Here is a 7,372-nt window from a genome sequence, read left to right on the forward strand (position 1 = left end):
GTTAGAGAGAGGTCCGGCGGATTACACACACACACACACACACACACACACACACACACACACACACACACACACACACAACATTTGTACTCAAGGACAGTACTTGAATAAGTGTACTTAGTTACATTCCACCACTGAAAGTGACATAGTGTCTTATTTATTTTTTTCCTTACTCACTTATTCACATCTTTACTGACGATTTACAGAGAATCCGCTGAGTCATGTTTCCGGTTATTCTAACACTCAGCTGAACAGCTTTTGGTTTCATCTCGAGCTTTTATTTCCGGCTCTGAAATCACAAAGTCAACCCGGGATTCTGGAGCGAAATAAAACAACGCGTTGATATGCCGAGCTGTTCTGATTGGCTGTCAGCTTATCGGGAATCTCGGGCGATTGTCCAATCAATGATGACGTGGATTGATCAGTTAGATCCGGTCGCGCTGTCAGGGAAATTATTACAGGTTAGGCCTGCGCTTATTTCTTTTTCCGTTCATTTCTAAGGAAATGGAACACATTCCACAGGCTTTCGTTTGAGCGCACGGACTCGCGCGTGCAGAGTCATTTTTTTCTGCTCTAATATTTACATTTACATTATTTCATAAACTCCTAGTTGTCCTGCTGTTGTGTATCTCAAAAGTATTCAGAGGAAAGCTGCAGAGAAATGGAGAAATAAAACGTGTAGAATGGAACTCACCAGAGCCGAGTCATTCCGACCGAATTAACAGAAGAATATTATTTTTCTGTCTTGAATTCAAAATAAACAAAATAAATCAGACACGAAAGCTACAATTACACACATTGTAAAAAAAATAAATAAAAAAAACGCACTGCAGCTCTACAGCACACAGGGACCTTATTATTGAACCGTTGTATCCTTTTATGGGGACATTTTTTAACAAACATGTCCCCGTTTGAAGACGTTTAAAGCGTAAATAAAAATGTTTTATTGACCCATATTGAAATCAGTTTACAACCGGAAACAGAAAACGGTTCACGGTCTGAGCTGAGAGAAGACTTCAATGTTTATTACAGTTCCTGTTATTATAATAAAAAATAAAAAAAACACCTCTTAGATTTGGAGTTACATACAGTTTTTACAAACTAAAATATTCAGCAACAAAAGTCCTGATTTACATTAATAATCAATGAATACACACCAATGGATTTTATTTCAGTATTTCGTTTCATTTTACTTTTGGAAATTTAAACCCGTTGTTAATTCAGATAGAAAAAAATAATCCCTGCAAATAAAACAAGGTCATTTTAAATTTTACAAAATAATAATAATAATAATAATAATAATAATAATAATAATAATAATAATAATAATAATAATAAACGCTTTATTTTGGACATTTAGCCATTTTGTAAAATGTCCAAAAAAATATCGTTAATGCTTCCACATTCTCCTGCTGTGATTTGAATTTAAACTTTTAAATATGAACGTTAACGAACAGAGAGATGTCTGCGCGGATTACACACACACTCACACACACACACACACACACACAGAGTGAGACACACGCACGCACACAAACACGCACGCACACACCACACACACGCACACACGCCCCCCCCTCGCACACACACGCGCGCGCGCGGTGCATTTGCATGTTTTATCCCACGGTGGAAATTACAATAGAGAGCAATTAATATGCGCATAAATTAAAAGCGAGAGGGGTTGGTGAATTCCAGGAACAGGCAGACATCCAGAGAGGAGGAGAGAGGGAAGAAAAGAGGCTCTGTTCACACGGGACAGCAGGAGGAGGTGGAGGAAGAGGAAAAGAGAGAGGGAGGAAAAAGAGGAGAGAGGGAGAGAGACAGAGAGAGAGAGAGAGAGAGAGACAGATACGAAGAGGAGAACAAATCAGAATCAGAAAAAGGTTTATTGCCCCTCGGTGAACAAGGCCAACATAAACAAACAAACCCATTAAACATGAATTTGAAATAAACGATAAATACAGAACCCCCACAAATATATAAGTAACTGTTGCGTGAGAAAATAAATAAAGAGGCTGACTGGGAGCTGCTGAGAGACATAGGGAGGAGGGAGCTGGGAGGAAGAGGAGGCAGAAAGAAGGAGGAAACTAAGGGAGGAGAGGAGATGAAACCAAAGGGAGGGGAGGGAGAAAAGGAGGAGAGAGAGGAGAAAAAAGGACAGAGGGAGCGACAGAGAGCTGGGGAAAGACAAAGAGGAGAGAGAGAGAGCGAGGAGAAAAAGAAGAGAAAGGAGGGAGCTGGAAGGGGAAGACAGGAAGGGAGAAGAGACAGATAAAGAAAGAGGGGAAATAGGTGGAAGAGAAAGAAAGGAGGAAACCAAGGAAGGGTAAAGGGAAAGGAGGAAGAAAAGGAGGAGAGAGAGAGGAAAATACGCTGACGTGTGTGTGTGTTTTGTAATTTAAAAATGTGTGTTTGACATCAATTATAGCCTTTAATAGTATTTATGTAAAAACTCCCTAAACGCAGCCAGTCAGTCGGTGGTTATGGTTATGGTTATGGTAGAGGAGGATGTGCTGATTTAAATGATGCTTAAAAATTAGACGGGTAACATCATATGATTCTATTTGAATTGGCTAATATTAATATTGGAAGAATGATCACCCCGTTCTGGTAAAGAAAAATGGTCCATATCCTCTAGGGGTGGGAATCACCACAGGCCTCACGATACGATATCATCACCATACTTATGTCACACGATACGATATCATCACGATACTTATGTCACACGATACAATATCATCACGATACTTATGTCACGATACGATATCATCACCATACTTATGTCACACAATACGATATCATCACAATACTTATGTCACGATACGATATCATCACCATACTTATGTCACGATACAATATCATCACCATACTTATGTCACACGATACGATATCATCACGATACTTATGTTACGATACGATATCATCACCATACTTATGTCACGATACGATATCATCACCATACTTATGTCACAATACGATATCATCGCGATACTTATGTCACGATACAATATCATCACCATACTTATGTCACGATACAATATCATCACCATACTTATGTCACACGATACGATATCATCACGATACTTATGTCATGATACGATATCATCACGATACTTATGTCACGATACAATATCATCACAATACTTATGTCACGATACAATATCATCACCATACTTATGTCACGATATTATTGCGATTGTAAAGATACAGTGTTGCCACGGAAAATATCGTAAAGAAAAGTATGCTGTATCGATTTTTCCCCACCCCTAATATCCTCTGCAGCAGGTGACATCATTAACTTTCAATGTGACACACACACACACACACACACACACACACACACACACACACACACACACACACACACACACACACACAGACAAACACACACACGGACAGACACACACGCACACACACACACACACACACACAGACAAACACACACACACACACACACACAGAGACAAACACATACACGGACAGACACACGCACACACACACGCAGACAAACACACACACACACAGAGACAAACACATACACGGAAAGACACACACACACACACACAGACAGACAAACACACACAGAGATAAACACACACACACACAGACAAACACACACACGGACAGACACACACAGAGACAAACACATACACGGACAGACAAACACACACACGGACAGACACACACACACACACACACACACACACACACACAGACAGACTTTGCAAAATTGCATCGCGGTTTGTAATCTTTTCACCTTTGTAGAATGTTGGATGTTTAAGCGCTCGGCGATGCGAAAAACTGTCTTAAAAAAACATCCCCAGACTCAGTTTGCGTTGCTCTCGGTGCAGTCTAATTGCTGTAGGCCCAAATGATTTCCTGAACCTCGTAGCTCTGATTTTCTGCTGCAGAAATCGACCGTTTGACCAAGTGGTTGAAGAGGTATTCAGATCCTTTGCTAAAGTAAAAATACTATTACCAAACTGTAGCTATACTCTGTTAGGAGTAAAAGTCCTGCATTGAAAATGTTACCCGAGTAAAAGTATGTAAGTATCAGCAGGGAAATTTTCATTGCTTGAACACAGTTTTCAAAACTTTTCAAAACTCTACACACTTATCCCATGACTTTAACCACAACGTGCACAACACTGTAGATTTACAGCACTTTGTTCAAACGCTAACACACTGCTGTCAAAACTGTTAACCACACATTCAAAACAGAATAGATTTCAGTCTGGTGCCTATCAAACACTGCTGATTGCTGTTTTAGCTGAAAGCCTAAGTAGGTGTTTTGTTTTAGACTAGTTAGTGAACATATACGGTATTTATACAGAGAAAGCTCAGAAAGCCTTTTTTGTATACAAACACCAAATAAGAATGAAACAATTATACACTGTACCGTTTGAGAGAAACAGGTAAAAGAGCAAAGATACCAATATGTCCAGGTAAGATGTCTGAGGTTATGTACACAGCTATAAAAAAAGTGAAAAACACTATACCTTTACAATAGTAAAACTGCATTCTTACTGTTTTTCAGAAAGTAATGGAGGTGAAAGCAATAGAAACACCACATTTGTTAGTATTTAGAGATGATGCAGACCTAATGATCTAATGTGATGAAGAAAACTTGCCACATGATGCTGGAGCGAGGCAGGATTAGTCACACTATTCTTTGGTACTGTTACGTATGTACCTTTAGTTTTTTTCCCAGTAATTCCATAAATTACTAGAGATAAAATTCTATATTGAAGAAAACTGCTGATTTTCATTATTCTTGTTTACCTTACGTAAAATTGGTATATTATACAATATATATCTTTTCCTTAAATAAACTATTGAGTAGTGTCAAGTCACTCAAATTGTTCAAACTGTTAAGATGAGAAAGTTTGTAATTTGTGAATTGGTGTTCGATGCTAGTGTTTTTACTCTCAGTGTGTTCTGAGTGACAGTGTGTGTTATCTCAGTGTGTTCTGAGTGGTGGTGTGTGTTATCTCAGTGAGGCCTGTGCATAGTGTTTGGCTGCACTGAGCCTTTTTTGAAGCTGATGTGAACTGTTTAGCTCAGGTGACTGTTGGTAGTGCAGACTGTAGTTAGAGTTTTGCACACGTGACTCCAGTTGTGCCCACTGTCGTTTAGCAATCGGAAAAATCGTTGGCTAGTTTAATTTATAATCAAACATCATATTTTATGTGTGAATAAATGTGTAAAGGAACTGACTAAAGCTGTCAGATCAATGTGGTGCAGGGACCTGTACCTCAAATGTGTACTTACGTACAGTACTTGAGTAAATGTACTTAGGCTACGTCAGACAGCAGGCAAAAGTGGCCCAAATCTGATTCCTTTTTGGGGTCAAGCAACCAGGTCAGACTTCTTCAGAAGTAGTGTGAACACTCAAATCTAGCCCAGATCTGATTTTTTCCAAATCAGATTTAGACCACTTCCATATGTGGTCCTGAATCAGACCCAGGTCGGATTTTTTTTCAACAACCAAGGCAGATTTGATGCAACTTTTACGTCACTCTACATCGACATTTGTCACAATTATTAGAGTTAGCCCTAGACACAGACAGTAACATTAAAAACTTGACCAGGCCTACAAAATGGAGAACGGTGATGGAGCAAGTCAGTGGAGGGAGAGTGAGGTTACCTAAGGTTACCTAACCCAACTCCGCAAAAGGGCCAAAATAGCCAATTTTGGCTCTCTTTCTCTTCATCCTTCTCCTCCTCAGCACCTGCTCATTAATGTTACAGCTGCCATTACACAAACATTTTTGAAATAAAAGCCAAAATGCTGACTTCCTCCATAACCTCCCTAACTTTAGTGCAACAGCATGCTGTGTCTGATGTCATTGTTGTTGTCCTTTTGCGCATGCAAACAAAGAAAATCGGATCAGAATTTCTGAATTAAGCGTTAAGACTTGCGGTGTGAACGTAGCCTTAGTTACATTTGAGAGTGTGCTGCAGCGTTTGACTTTTACATCAGCCATCAATAACGAATACTACACACCACCAGGAGTCAGAAGGTCACGGCACCCTGACGTTATTTCTGTTGCACCTAAGATAAGACGTTCAAAATTGCAATGGAACAAAACATAAATGCTAATATGTATCTGATTTTGCATGTGACACAAATGCAACGAGAGTCAAATCAATGAAGATGCCCAGATCACGCTGCAACATGTGGAATATAAGAGTTACTCCACCATGAGCTGGCCCTGCAGAGAGGGAAGCAGCAGGTATATACTGTATAGAACACACACTCTTTCAGGCCAATTCATAGGTTAAGGTTTCCCTCTTGTGGCTGTTTGGTTTTACTACAACACATTGACATTTTTGAAGTTGACTTTTTGTTATCATGTGGTCGGTGTAAACAGAGCTGCAAAAAAGTTGTCAATTATTAAATCGATTGACAGCTATGAGTCATTGGTTTGAGTCACTCTCTGCTTCTAGACTGTATACCAGTGATGTAGTCTAATATATTGTAGTGGGTATACTGTACTGTATATAAATATATTGGTCTATATATATATGGGCCAGAATCTGCCTTTGGGATGGAGGGGGGGGGGGGTATATCATAGTGGGGATCTGGGTGTCATCCCCCAGGGTTATTTTGAGTGTCAAAGACTTAAGTTCCTGCATTCAGATACACTTTTATGCACCAATTATGGTGGAAATCCCTTTATTTTGCCTATGCAAAGAAAAACACAGATGACAATTCCAAATATATCAAAAATATTATAGAAAGCATGTTGTTGCATGTCACACAACTGCAGTAAACTGATTATCTTTGAGTTGTGGACAAAACAAGACATTTGAGGACGTCATAATAGTCTGAAGAACACAGATTCAAACTGTTCTGACATTTTATTGATCCAATATAAACGATTAATCGAAAGAATAATCAACCCATTATTCGACAATGAAAATAACCATAGTTAGTTAGTTGAAGCCCTACTCAAAACACTGTTATATATATATATATATATATATATATATATATATATATATATATATATATATATATATATATATATCTGTATGATATGACTTTGGGTCTTTTTCGTCTATAGATTCGTGAAGGCAGATTTTCAGATTTCTCCTCTAATCTCTTCTTTCTCTCTCTTGACAGCTTCTGTTCATCAGCACTGAGGGTAGTCAGTACCACACGGATGAAAGGCAACCAGATGGAAATATGTGAGAACAGGGATCGAAACAATCACCCTGAACAAAAATGCACAAAATCCAAAATCTCCAATATAAAAAAAACACACTGAAAAAGGAAAATACAAACAGTCCCACCAAAGTGGGATTTGACACGCAACCTTCAGACTCTAAAGCACTTTTTTAACTGGCTGAGCTATAAGAAGCATTA

This window comes from Perca flavescens, chromosome 6, assembly GCF_004354835.1.
Source record: "Perca flavescens isolate YP-PL-M2 chromosome 6, PFLA_1.0, whole genome shotgun sequence".
NCBI lineage: Eukaryota > Metazoa > Chordata > Actinopteri > Perciformes > Percidae > Perca > Perca flavescens.